This window comes from Podarcis gaigeae, assembly GCF_964106915.1.
Source record: "Podarcis gaigeae genome assembly, chromosome: 2".
Lineage (NCBI taxonomy): Eukaryota > Metazoa > Chordata > Lepidosauria > Squamata > Lacertidae > Podarcis > Podarcis gaigeae.
Window position 1 is genome coordinate 54,176,635 of NC_139679.1, and position 15,515 is coordinate 54,192,149.

The window sequence follows — 15,515 nt, forward strand, 5'->3', positions numbered from 1 at the left end:
GCTTCTTCAAGAAATCAATAGACCTGAAAGAAATAGGTGAGAGGAGTGCACCTTGGGCACTACAGCAACCTAAATAATAGATTGATGGCTTGAAAAGTGTTAAAAGGCTTACAAAATGAGAAAGGAGTCAAGAAACAGAAAACTGAACGTAAAGTCAAAAAGATGATTGGCAGGGGTTAGCATTCAAAATACCAGTGGACCCTATTTGGCATTCATAATGGCAAAGGATGAGCTAAAGGAAATTAAGTGCCTTGCTCACAGAACACCTCTTATGCCCATACAAGGGTCTGTGTAAAGTTTCATATTGTGATAAGGAACAGTAGGACTATCCACATGAAAACAGCAGGTACAGATGTAAAGGAATAAGATTGCTGTTACCGTTTGATACCGCTTTCTTGGAACTCCTAAATCCAAAACATTTGTGGTGCCTCAGATGCCCTGACTTAAGCATGCCATCTGTAAATATGATCCCTATATGGCTGTCCCATCAACATCCAATTCTGCTGCTCCAATACAACGAAGTTTAAAGTAACTAGGAACTGTGTAACACAGGACAACCTCTTTGGAAGCTGTACAATAACGAAAACGGTGACTGCAGTATAGCATCATCATAAGAACAAAAAGACTCCACTGGATCAAGCCAGTGATCCACTTGGTCCAGTTTCCTGTTCTCAGAGTGGCCTGTGAGAAGTACAACCTGAGCACAAGGACACTCTCCCCTGTTGTGGCTTCCAGCAAATGGCATTCAAAAGCATTACAGTGGTACCTCGGGTTAAGAACGTAATTCGTTCCAGAGGTCCGTTCTTAACCTGAAACTGTTCTTAACCTGACGTACCACTTTAGCTAATGGGGTCTCCCACCGCTGCTGTGCCACCACTGCACAATTTCTGTTCTCACCCTGAAGCAAAGATCTTAACCCGAGGTACTATTTCTGGGTTAACGGAGTCTGGAACCTGAAGCGTCTGTAACCCAAGGTACCACTGCGCTACATCTGACCATGCAGGCAGAGCACAGCCATCAAGGATTGTAGCCCACTGAGAGCCTTATCCTGCATAAATTTGTAGAATCCTCTTTTAAAGCCATCCAAGTTGGTGCCTGTCACGGGATGGTTTTGTATTGAATGATTACCTTTATTCTGTTGCTGACTTTGGAGGAAGGTCTGGGTGTCAATTTAATTAATTAATTAATTAATGCCCTTGAATTCTAGTGAGGGGGTCACCATTATCATCCCGCTCTTATAAACTGTCCAGACCCTCACAGTGATTTGCTTTCAAACCAGTGCATGACCAACCATTGACTGAAAATGATCTTATTAATGTACTGTGCAGCTAATGTTAAGCCAACTTGCGGTTTTCTGCTGGTGCAGATGCCCCCTTGAGGATCAGATGTTCAGACAGAGTGAGCTGGCACTATGTCAGCAAAATCAGCTGAGGGTCTGGCTCTGAGTTGTTCAACCAAGGGCTGGTGAGGAAAATTAAACTTCATGCACCATTGACTCTGCGCCTTTAGCAATATTTCATGGTAGGGCTTTTACTTCTTTTGATCATTTATTTTGTTGCTGGAGTCTGCAGTGCTAAAGGCAGCCCTTCCTTCTTATTAAAAGAGCAATCTATCTGAAGAAGGTAAAAAGCAGAGCAGCTTCATTATTATTTAATTGGGAGAGCAAAGGTTAACTAACAGTGGGAGATTCTTTGTTTCTGCTTTGTGACCTGAGCAGCTATACATATATATAATGGGAGAATTTGTGCATGGGAAGCCCTCCTAGTTAAGATTAAGTAGCAAATGCTGGAATCCAGAATGGTGCCTCTGCTGATCCTTCGAACTATGGAAATATTGCAAATCTTCCCTTTTGGCTTCCTAAATCATCCATTAGGCTCATACTACGTTATTTCCATTTTATGGGGCGACATTCCAACCATCTGCTGGCTGTCAGTTCTACTGTATCTGCAGCTCCACACCTTCATAACAAAAAGCAGTCTATTTACCACTCCAAGCACCATTCAGTTTCTCTGTCTCTCGTTTTCATGGGTCTAAACTGAGGAGAGTCACAGCCAGGCCAGCTCCAGGTTAGTCAAGGGATGGACAAATCTGCCAGTTTAAGTTCTCCAAGTTTCCTATTTTCCCCCAATCTAAAATAAAATTATCCACATTTCTGCGACAATTCACAATCCTCCTAAAAATTTGCCAGCATTTTTGTGTGATTTTCCCCAATATACAAAAAATATAAACATTTTTTGCAAGCAGTTTTCCCTAAAACAATGTGTTTATAGAAATACATTTTTTAATGAAAATGTGCATTTTATGCACACTTTGTCCTACTATATACATTTTGTACATATTAGTTGACTGGAAAAGTGCACTGGAAAAGTCAAATAAGACTGCTCACCATTTCTGTTGGGTGGCGTTGCAGCCAGGCATCTGGGCCCCTGCAGTGATCCAGCTGGGGGGTGGAGATTGCCATCCCGGCCACATCACTGGCGCAGGCTGGGATCCCACCCAGGGGTGACCCCACTGACCAATCAGCGCCAGTAGGGGGTGTGGCCGCATGAAATTTAAACTGTGACGCAGCCAGGAGGACCTCCTCTCTCGCCCTCCACTGGATCTAGGTTGACCTTTAAATGCAAACTGAATCACATTTCTCCCTCCCTTCCATGACCTTGGTGGGTACGTGTGACTTGGGGCAGGGCAGGTGTTTGTTTGTTTTTAGCCAACCTCACTATAGTAGAAGCATCAAAGTAGGAGGGGCAGTGCAGTAGAAATGTTGTTTAAAATGTTGGCTGCAGCCAACCTCAACTAGATTCCAAAATGAGCTGAAGGGGAAACAGCATCTGCCTGGAATGGAGAAGAGTGCCAGGCCCTGACATCTGTAGCAACAATTTTGGGTTGGCAAGATGCCTGATGGTGCCAAATTCTGAAGCCATAGCAGCAGGCTGCCTATGGGTACGTTGTTGGCACTGAACATTGCAAACAGTGGGTTGCCTCCAGGTAAATCTTCCACAGAGTGGACCCATGGGAATGAATGGGCCCAAATTAGTCATGACCATTGCTTTCAATGGGTCTGCTCTGAATAGGGCTAACACTGGCTACAACTTAGTGAATCACATTAGGGGGCTGGAATGGATGCTAGCATTTCATTTGCTGAATCTTTGGGATAGGCAGAATACTTACTGTAGAGAGGCAGAATGAATGTGGGCTGCAACATTTGTTCCATTATATTACATTATATTGCATTTCGTTTGGATGGATGAATATGCCAAGTGAGCAAGTGGAAGAGTTTGTAGAGGCCAGTGTGCATGGAATCACATCACCCAACATTTTAATGTGTTTTTTTTCTGAAAAGCAGCTGTACAGGTTCCAAATGGCACTTTTGGAAGAGGGAACCCTTTAAAATCCTTTCCTTCTTCTTTGGTGGTCGCTTATAGCCAAGTAAGTTTGTCTCACCATTTCTCTGAGCTAAATCCATTCCAAGAGTTAGCTGCGTGGGGGCGAGGAGGGGAAACAGATTTCACCTGATTTCCCCCTTCCTCTTCTTTGGACAAACCTTGGGGAAGAAGCTTCAGATCAGGAAAACATCACAGAGTGAGGGCGACCAGAACCACAGCTATGGTCCAGTTTGGAGCTACAAGCCCCTGCAGCCACATTTAAGTAAAAAAATCAAAATCAAAGAGATTAGATAATAGATCTGTCACATCACATATAGATTGGTCCTGGGAGTGTGTGCTAAGTTGCAAGCAGAACTCATTAGTCCCTGGTCAAAGCTTGTTAGTGTAAGTGAAAAGGAAGAACACGATGCTTAGATGGCTGAGCTTACAAAATGCAGGGGTGAGGAACCTTTGCAGCCTAAGGGCCACATTCCCTTCTGGGCCACCTTCCAGGGGCCACATGCCCATGGTGAGGTAAAACTAGATGGAACAATTAATGTAAATTTTTTCCATTGAAGTGTAAGCTAGTTTCTGCACACACTCTCCTTTCTATTCTCAATCCAAGCAAGCAGGAGTTCAAGGGCACATTCCAGCCAAGTAAATATACTCAAGCTCGATGAGGGGTGTGTCCTGGGAAGAGAGGGTGTAGCCAGAGTGCAATCCCAAGGGCCAGATAGAGGGCCACAAATGGCACCCAGGCCTGAGGTTCCCCAGTCCTGCTACCACAGCTATAGAGTGTGTGAAGGAGCTATAGAAATCTCTTTAGAACAGGGGAGAGGAAAGTCCTGCCCTGGTACCCATGAAAGGTAACCCATTGGGGGTGGGATACACTGCTGTGGTTGATATTAAATATTGGACTTCTCAGACTGGACTTGTGTGATCTCCTGGACCCAGAAGACTGGATTGCCCTTTCTTCAGTCTTCTCTGGAGACAAAGCAAGCAATGCAGCTTTGCCATCAATAATCCAGGATGAAGGACAAGGTAAATGGGCTTCATTTCTTTTATGTGAAGGGACCTTCCCTATATCTGAATGACATCCAATAGCTGGCGAAGTGGAGGCCAACATTATCACCAACAGTGGATCTGAGAATTATGTGGATGGGAATGGTGACACTCTAGAATGAGGCTGTAAGTACGGTGAATTGACACCTATCCCCTTTGTTGACAACTTTACGGTGACAGCTGAATACTCATTTGTCTTTTGGGGCCTTTGGGAGATGAGACCCCTGGAGGCCACAATAAATATTTTCTTTGTGCTACTCTAGAACTATCTATAGTTGTGAAGCATTTGGTTTGAAGATTTCAAAAAAAATACTCTGTGCTATGTTGCATTGTATTTGGTAGCTTTTGAAAAATACCCTGACATCACATGGGATGAAGGGTGGGACAAAAATGAAATGAAATGAATGAATGAATGAATGAATGAATGAATGATGAATCAAAACTCTCACCCAGTAAATGATTTCCCAACCTTTCTTTTACAAAGTCACTGAATGGAGAATAAAAATCAGTAACTCCAGTGTCCTATCAAGGACTGCTGTAATTCACATTGACTGATTAATTGGCTTCCTGTGAGATCAAAGATGCCACATGATTTCAGTTTCCTAAATTTTAGCTCCTTGCAGTAGATTGAATTTGTTTTCTAGCATCTTTCCTAGCACTTGGTGGCTTTATAGGGAAGAACAATGCACATTTTTTTCAGAATACCCAACAATCTAGAGCAGATGTGCACTACTTGATCTCATCTCAAGGAGAATTTTGACATGAACTGGTAGGGAGGGCTGGCTTGGCAGTGTCATTTGTTCCAGTGAAGCTAACAGTGAGGAAGGGGTGCAATACTCTTTATAACTATTCAAAAGTCTCAATGGGTTCAATGGTAAGTGGGTGTAGGACTGCAGCCTAATTTTAGCAATGCAATGAGTTGTCCTGATGCAAGTATTGGATGCTTCACTGAAGCTTAGCCACTGTCATGGGAGGATAAACATGTTACAGTTCAGTGAAAGTGGCTGCGATAGTGGAAGCAAAGATCTAAGGATTACCTTTGAGCCCAGACTCTGCATTGTCAGGGACTCTGGGATCTGAACCAACCAACTCATGACCTGAGGTTGCAGCTTCATCTAGTGAGCTATGTGAGACTGTGTTCAGGGTTGTGTGCCTCTTCTGGTAAAGAATGGAATAACTCATTTATTTTATTCAATTTATGAGTCGCCTAAGAAAGAATATAGAATAGGTTGTACATCAACATCAGCAAACTGCAGTCTTCCTCCAGTTTCAATTTGGTTTGGGGGTTTATTGGTTGGTGGGTGGGGTTGTTTCCCCCTTTACTTTGTTTCTCTTTCCACGCTATGTTAACTTGAATGGAAATACTTCTGCAGACCCTTTGCCTGTCTAGCTAGTGACTGCTGGGGGGGGGGGGCTATCCTATTCATAATGTAAAGCCATCAGTTCTATTCGTTACTGGAACGTGAGGAGTAGAAGGCTGAGAAGCTGAGGCCTGAGCCAATTGACAGAGAGTTAGAAAGTCAGTGTTGTTCATTTTCAGGCTTCCAATAGAAACCACTAGAGACAAGAGCCCTTTTAAAGCATTTGCGTTAAAACAAGCCATAAGTGCTTAAAAAGCTTTCCTCAAGGTAAATGCATCTTGCTGCTGCTTCCGTTCTCTGTATAACACACTATTCTTTCTCATGAGGACTCTTTAGGGGTGAGGTCTGGAATTGTTGAAAGGGTGTAGTTTAGTGTTGATATGCTTGCATTGTGTGGTATTGCTAGTGAATAGTAAAGCATCTCAATCCCAGGTCTTGCTTCCATTAGCTCTGGGTCTTGAGAGGTAAGAAATAATGGGTTTTCCCTGTCTGCCTTTCAGGACTTCGTGAAGCTGCTCACAGGCAATTAATACAAAGCTTTCTTAAATTCTGCCCCTTGATAGTGGCTTTCACCTGAGGACAGAATGCCATCTCCTTTAAGCAGGGTCAGACATGTGCATAGGGCAGAGCGCAGTAGCAGTTGGGGGATAAGGCAGTGTGGGGTTCCACTCCTTACCTGGCTTCCCAGCCCCAGGCAGGCTGCCAGGAGAGAAGGTCAGGTGCAGGTGTAGTGGTGGAACCAAGCCAGTGCCTCCTGCCACCAAGTTTGCACTGTGCCAACCTCCCTCTCCCTTATGGTAACCAGCAGCAACCTTAGTGTTGGGAGTCAGTTAAGCAGCACATCCCCACAGACCACTACTGGCAGAAGGTGATGTACATAAGGAAAACAGCAATGATTTAATCAACAATCTTCTAGTTCCAACAGTGCTCACCATACCTCCTGGCCACAGGTTTTGGAGAAACAAAGGGAAGTGTGGTAGAGCAGGTCCATTACATGCAAATGGTCCCTGGTTCAGTTATTGTACTTCTTAGATGCCCAAATGACTTCTAAGCGCATATAACAATAAAATCAATTATAAAATTCATACGTAATTTAAACACACAATAATATTGCTCCCAGAGCATTAAAGATCCTTAATGAAAATGTACAGTAAAACAAGGCAGCTGAAAAGCATGAGAAAGTAGTTAAAAATAGTTGAAACAGTAAGATGAGAAGTTCAAGTTTGGGGAATTGCTTGCTTAAACAGGTGTATCTCCAGGAGCCAGCAGAATGCCAGTACTGATGGGATTTAGCTTCAGTTTGTTGACCCTCATCCACTCCACCATTGCATCCAGGCACCAGTTCATTTTATGCAGAGCCTGCCTGACTCAGATCTGACAGAAAAGTGGAACTTAGAGTCATCAGCAGACTGTGTCCCAAACCTCCTGATGATTGCTCCCCATAGCTTCATATAGATGTTCAATAGCACTGGAGTTAAATAGCATGTAGGGCCAGGAAAACAATCCTGTCTGAAACCCAGAAGAGCCACTGCTAGTCAGTGTCGGCAATTCTGTAGAGAGGGTAGGCAATACTGACTTGATAGAAGGCGGCTTTCTTTGCATTCAATAACTAGTAACTAGTAAACCATTTCCAAAATCCTGTCCTTGGTTTATCATCTTCATAAACATACTTTGTGACTGAGCATCTTCTGTAGCTTCACATCCACATAGGACCTGGAAATTTGGTAGTACTGTATGGATTCATGCTTATTTGGGCTTCTCCAAAAGAGCAAGATGTGTAAGCAACTGAATTTGTTGCTACAGGTCATTACCGGCCTGTGCTTTCATTGCAAAACTTCTTAACTGCAATATCTTGCATGGTTTGAGAACATTGCGTCTTTTTTACATAATTTATTTGGGGGGTGGGGCATAGAGAGTATTTTTGCAGAGAATCTTCTTTATGCTTTTTTTAAAAAACCACATATGATGAAATAGATGCTCCTGTGACATAATCCATTCACTCCAACTTCCTGCCATTGAATGGCTTCTCTCAAGAGCAAGAGAAATCCTGTGACCACAGTTGATAAAGAGGCCAATCAATAACATCAGTCAGCTTTCTTGGACTTGCAATTTATAAGATTTCTCTTTTAAAAGCCCAGGTGGACTCAGTTTTCAGCTTACCCTATCATTTTTTTCCATCTTCCATCTGTTCTTACAGATATAAGAAGTATTTTATGATAACCATCCAGGCATGCAGGCATGCAGAGCCTTTATACTGCCTTTAACTGCAGTACTGAACAAAGAAGATAGTGGTGCTTCAGCGAACTCAGCATGCTAGACACAGAAAGTCGAACAGAGTCCTGCAGCACTCCTCCATTCCCCCAATCCACTTTTTACAGCACCGAAAAAGAAGCACTAAGCATCAATGGTCTTTTTAAATACACCCCTCCAAGCCATAGCCATCCACACAGGGAACTTCCATATAACAATTTGCTTTGGATTTGGTGTTACATACAGTATGTATACAGGTTTTGCACTTCAAATCACACTGATGGTCCATGACAGCAGATACTTCCATGCAACAGTTTGCAATGGATTTGAGCTTTGTGCAGCATCCACATGACATCATCCTCATCAAAATACTGTTCCATATCCCCCCCCCATTTAATTCCTATTTATCCGTATGTTATTTGGCATAGTTTCTATGAAAAGGGTGAATCCTGAATTAAATGGTAAAATAATATGGGATACATTTTGAGGAGGACATCATGTCATGTTGGAAACCATGCAGTAGTTCCAAGTCCAAAACAAACTGTTGTGTGGAAGCATCTTCCACTGACCCATCATCGTGGTTTGGTGCCACCTGAAACTGTCCCTGTCCCTAATAAAAATCTTCCTCTGCCATTTTTTTCCAGGTTGCTTTATATATGATGAGCGCAGATGATCATTGTGGTCCATTGTGGGGGCAGCGGGGGGGAACAACTTCAAATACCACAGTTGGTTAATTCCTGTAGCAGCCTGTGGGGCAGTGCAGATGGGTCTGCATTGCTCTCCTGGCTTCCCAACAACACATATCACAGCTGCTTACAGGGAGGAAGAGGTGGAAGGGGCAAGACAGCTCAGAGCTTGGCAGGTGTGGGCTTGGGGCAGAAGCAATCTACACCCAGACTGTGCTGAGTTTCCTGCTGCCTTGCCTCTCCCCCTCCCAGTACGTAGCAGCTGCATGCAGTGTTAAGAAGCTGGGAGAGCAAGGCAGGTCCACCCAGCTGCCACTAGACAATACTTTTATTGGGACCAAGCAAAATGTCACAAAATAGTGGAGGTCTCCATAATTGCTCCTCAGGCAAGCAGGGAGTGGGAAAATGAAGAAAAATAAGGGGGGAGGATACACAAATTAGTCTGGATGCTGCAGCCATAAGATCAACTTTTACCCTCAGTTCCAAGATGGGTATTGCAAACTGAATAAAGCTCAAATTACCCACCTGGTATTCCAGCATAAAGAAGCAATGGCTGTTCCAATTTTGAAAGCAAAGCCACATTGTTACTCAGATCTGCTCTATGCCTTAAGTGAAACATAGGTCCCTGGTTATGCAGAGAGCAAAAACTTTCATTTATTTACTTATTTCATAATATTTATACAATGCTTGATTGTAAGAAATCAAAAAGAAAAAATCCTCAAAGTGGTTTACAAAAAAACCACACGCTGTAACATCAGGAAAAAAATAACAGTACATTAAAACATACAAGAGTTAAAAATACTAAAACAGATTAAAATTCACACCAGCCTTTCTAAGCATCTGGGTAGGACCAACTGTTGTTGTTTTTAATAAAAGCTGTATTTTTGTATTTTACAAAATTTCTAGCTTTTACTATATTTCATGTGGGGTTTTTTAAAATAAATAAATAAATGGGAGAATAGCCATGACGTCTTCTTTGTCCCAGCACCCCTGGGTGCATCCTGCAATCTGTCTTGCACCTAGCGATGCTAATCCAATTATGTCTGCACAACTTCCTCTGTGTTCCATTTTTAAGACTGTTTATATAAACGACAAAGCTTCAAGCAAACGACACCTTGCCCAGCTTTTTCTTCCCCGCTCCATTCCCTCGTTTATTTCCAAAGAACTCAAAAGCTTCCTCAGGACTGGGATGTTTCGGTTCATTCCAATAAATACATTATCATACCATGACTTTGAGGGGTGTGGGGTTTTTTAAGTGAAAACTGGCTCTCAGGCATCAGAACTGAACATTTAAGGACACAAGCCTTTACGGAAGGTCAATTCCATTCATACACTAACTAGGTGGGGGGGGGGGATTGCAGGCTGGCCCCACTCCAACTTTCCAAACCCCACTAGCCTTTCCCCCTTGATGCCCATTTATGTGGTGATGTGACTGAAAACAGAAGCCTGCACACATACGCACATCTGTCCACAAAGAGGCTCCTCTTTTTGGACATTTTGCAACTGTCAGGACAGAAACAGCACACTCTTGCTTCATGGGCAAGAGCAACCATAGTGGTCTTTTCCCCCTCTAAAGGTGGAAGCAACCTTCTGAATATCATACATATCTTTTTCTATTTGAATGAATGGATTTCATTTACCTTAGTGAAAAGAAAAATGCACCAGGTATTATTTTTGCAGTTTAGCTTATCATATTCCCAGCTGGGTTTATGATTCACAGACAGAGCTGTTAATCTCTAATCCTCATCTCTAACCTTGTTGCTCTGATTGGAGAATCATGATGTGCAGCCAACTCCTAAGCAGGGAGGTTGAGCAGAGTTAAATGCCATATTTCTTTCATCAGCAATGTAAAATACCTCGGAGCTACTGTGGAAGATCTGTCTATATACGAGTAGGTTTCTTGTTTTAAAAAATCCATCAAAATAATGGCTGCTCTTTCCCTTATCTATTTCAAATTTTGAGAGGGTTTGAGTGGCACCTCTGGGACAAGTTATAAACCCTTCTTATGGAAGAGCATTTGTATTCCAGGGATGCCCTCTACTTGGGCACAGAACAGCATCACAATAATAGTGGTGTGTCAAAATATGGCCAGCCCAAAACTAGGGGGAGCAGTGTTATTTTGCAAACATTGCCAGTGGAAATACACATTCAGAACTGTAGAGAAAGTAATGCAGAGCAACAGAATATCTTCCAGGTGAGGAGGTAACCCATCTGCGATGCTTTACATTTAATGGGATGTTCCTTTGACTGTGTATTTGGATGTGACAGAGGGCCACAGGTGGTTCCAGTTCTGCTGGGCAGCACTAGGAGGAAATAAGGTGACCTCTTTACCACCACTCATTCAGAATATGGAAAATGGAAGTGGCTTTGTCTGTCCACAATGCTGCTGCCACATTTCAATGTGGTTTGTGATGTCATGTAATTCCTGATTAGCTAGGATAACCTTGTGAACAAGAAGCAGATAGGGAGAAGCATTTATTTGTTTCTTTGAATACTAGAACCTAGGCTCATCTGATGAGTTGGAAAGTTGGAAACTCAGGACAGACAGAAAGAAGTACTTCTTCACATGGTGCAGAGCTAAAATATGGAATTTGCCGCCACGGTGATTTGTCACCAACATGGATGGCTTTAAAAGGGGGAAATAGACAAAGGACAAGGCCATCAATGGCTACTGGTCATGGTTTCTGTGTACCAACTTCAATATAAACACCAGTTGCTGAAGAACACAGGTGGAGTGAGTGCTTTTGTGCTCATGTCCTGCTGGAGGGCTTCTTGTGGACACCTTTGGGGTTAAATATAATTATGTCAAAGCATCAGAAAATCAGGAAAACAAGAGCTGCAAATAGACACAAAAGTGAATAAAAGAGTGGAAGATAGGGGGTTTACCACCAGCACTACCATAAAATGGCTACTTTTTCATTGAAATACAAACCTCATGAAAATGCAGCTATAGTTTAAAGTAAAGTGGCAACAACATAGAAACTTGCCAGTGACATTCCTACTCAAACATCCATGGATTCCAAAAAGATACTCCAGAATGGAAAATTGTAAACTGAAACAGATTCATAGGTTTGGGGGGGGGGGCATATCTGTCAGCTATTCAAGAGACTACCCAAAATTTGACTCTGATGGTTACAAAGAAAATGCAAAGGCCCTAAAAATAAATACATAAGTTATTTTCTGAACAGAAATACGATGATGTAAAATCGCCACTAGCTTATGATGTCACATTTCAATTCCATCACAAGTGAGCCCACATTCACCCTATCATTTGTTCCAACTCCATGCCGTCCTGAAAAAACTCCACACAGAGTGTGTGTGTGTGTGTGTGTGTGTGTTTGTGTGTGTGTGTGTGTGTGTGTGTGTGTGCCCTGTATGTTGCTCTCTTTTTTGTTCATTTGTTTCTTTTATTACTATTTGTTGTTCTTTCCCCCCTGCCTGCTGTGCATTGCTCCAAAACTGGGACAAGAGTTCCACAGCCCCACTGGCAGAGTGCATCATTAAAAATATATAGTCTGTGTATTTAAACCAGGGGAAAGGATGGCTTCTGGCAATATTAGTGGCCTGATTTCAGTTCTCTAAATGAATAAAAGCAACCGTGAGAAAAACCTATGCTCTCCTTTGTCAGCATCAGGACAGGGGACTCCAGTAAATATGGGAATGATCTGGGCTTGTATTTTAAGCAGCACCTTTGCACAGGGATCTAATTCTCTCCGACATATCCAGCATTTTTTTCCAGCTCTTGCCATGTGTCTTCACATTCCTGTATCAGGGCCTTTCCTCACACAGTGGATTCCCTTTGCAAAGTCATGAAGGGACCTTTGCAGTCTAAGATGGCCACTTACACAACAGCATGAATTTTGCATACGCTGATCCCTATGTGTAGAAGCACATTTTTAAATGATTATAATTTAAGCAGAAGCTATTGTAATTATTAATTATTAAATTCCTATGCCACCCTTCATCCGAGGATCACGGGTCAGAAATGCTGTATATCTCACTATGGTGGGGAAGATGGTGTGTGCCGGTTATCACGAGGCAAACTGTTGATGGGCCCCTGCTCTCCCTTCCTAGGCTTCTTTCTTTCTCTCTAAACTCTTGGACCAGACAGCCTTTCAAATACAGGATGCCTCAAAACAGGGATCATGTCCACTCTGAAATAGTAGGATACATGGGCAGCCTACTTTGGAGTTTCTGCAGCATGGCTCCCTCTTGGGCTAATGTCAGGAAAGCCCTTGAGAGGAGACTGCACTATAGCTTCTTCCCAGACAAGCATTGCCCTTGTTTCTAAGAGGGTTGGTACTGAATGGGGCCTGGGAAGGAGCCTTTGGTCATGTTCTTGCCACATAATTTTTAGGGTGAGAATCCCTCTAAAAAGTAAGCACTCAATTCCCACAAAAGTTCAAGAAAATATGTATTTCTGCAGTTGGGAGATGTTTGCCTTTCAGCTCTACCTTCTTAGTTCATCCCCCCCCCCTTTCCTTATTCAGTTAAAGCAGGTGAAAAATCAGCTTTTAAAAGGATAGCTTTACAATTCCTAACAGTTTCAAGTTAAACAGCTCTTCCTTCCCTTATCAGGATCCACCACAAGGTCATTCTGGCAGCTGTTGTTGAGGATTTTGTCTGGCTTTTTCCTCCCTGCATTTCCATTCCAGGGAGGGGGAGTGACGAGAGAGAGAGAGTTTCATCTATGGATTTTGTCGTTGTTTTACAGCTATCAAAAACACTGGATCACTTAGTAAAAAACAAAACAAAAAACAAAACTGATCTGATCTGACATCCCGAGTAAAGAGGCTTATTAATTCTGACCATTTTAAACAATGGTTAGGGAAAATCATAGTCTAGCCTCATTACATTACATTTAAGCATGCTAAATATGCCCTCCAGTTTCCCTATGGTGAGGCTTAAACAAAGTGCATCATATTTGACTCTTAGGATGTTGTGTTTCATTTGTTTTTTAATCTAGGAAAATCACTGGGAACTGCACTACATATATTAAGTAACCTCTTCAGTTTAGGTACCAAACTTGAATTTGTGGGCTGTAATTCACAAGGATTTCTCCCTGGTTTAAATGAAGACCTGAATAAACAGACAATGCATCATGATGATTTTTAAGAGTCGTTTTTAGAAAAAGCAGAGCTGGGGTTTGTGTGGAATAATTGCACCATAAACATGTTATTGGCTCTTTAATAAGTGCATATTTGGATCAGGCAATAAATATTTTTTATAGCGTCAAGGAAGGCAACATTAGAGCAAGGTGATAAAATTAATTATATGTTAAGAGAGAGGTTGAGAGGAAATAGCAAGATATGCAGAATCGTAAGATTGGCTACGAACTGAGCAAATTGTGTCTAAATCATACGTTTACCCCCAGGACATGTCTAAGGACATAGGATGCAGTCACTTTGTTTAAGTTAGGGAGGGTTATGGTCTGGATGAATGACCACCTGGAAACCTTATGTATGCTGAAACATTAGAACAGCACTGTAAAGAATTATCTAGTTCAGAATCCTGCTCTCACAATGGCTAACCAGAAGCCGGTGGGAAGCCCAACCGTAGGACCTGAATGAACCATGGCTCAACCCACGTGGGATTCACAGCAACTGGTACTGAGAAACATCCTTCCTCCAACAATGGAAGGAGAACATGGAAGATAATATGCTATTTATATCTATCACTAATAAATAATCTAAGGAGTCATCACAGCCTTGCTCAAGGGAATCTTCCACTTCCTACCTCATGAAGAAATTGTTCCGATCTCCAATTTATTACCTTCTCACTTTTAGCCACAAGATTAGAGAACGGTCCAAAAGCAAATTATAGTTATTGACTTGTTTTCTTACATTTGTATCCCATCGTTCTGTCGTCATGGAACCCAAGGTGCCATGCATGTTGTTCTCAGGGGGTTTCCCTGCCCATACCCAAACCTACTCAGCTTCAGCAAAGTGGTGGGCAATTTGGCAATTTTGGTTTTTCTCAGTTTTTTCATCATATTACAAAGAAGTGCAGAGAATAGGAAACACAAACTGCTCCAGTTTCTTGTTTTCTGCACATTCAAGTAACCTTTGAAGTCGCTACTGCTTCCATGAACTCTGATGCACAAGAATCACAAAAAAATCAACCAAAGAAGCGCATAATCATAATAATAATATACAACAGCTATAATAATTAGCAATCTATTATTATTATTATTATTATTATTATTATTATTATTATTAATACATTCATTCATTCATTCATTCCACACAGATGTCCTCAAAGTGGCTCACAGTTAAGGCGCAGCAATAGAAGATTGCTAATTTCATGAGTGGGACCTTGCCTAGCTTAGCCCTAACTATTGCCCTCAAACTATCAGCTATTGACCTTGTGTGTTATCTTTCCTTTACAAAAACTGACCCTGTTTCTCGAAAAAGTTTGAACCAAAACACTGCATTTGACTCCAGTCACATATATTCACATGATGAAGGCTGAATCCAAGGTTTGTTGCCATTCTTCCACTTCCACTTGGAATCGCCTGCGCTTAACACAGCTTCACCTGTCACAAGTGACGTCAAAGCTGGTTACTCACAGGCTGCTGTGCAGAATAGAAGAATGGCCAAGAGCCTTCTGGTCTTCATGGGAGGGGTGACAGTTTGGCCATGGCCCGTAAAATGGCATATCACAGCCAAGAAGCATTTCCTTCTCTGCTTTCTGGGGGTGCAATAGCGCTGCCAGTCATAAAATTAACACTAACCATCCACCAAGTGACTCTTGCTATTTTTATCACTGTAGGCATGTTAATGAAGCAAAATACA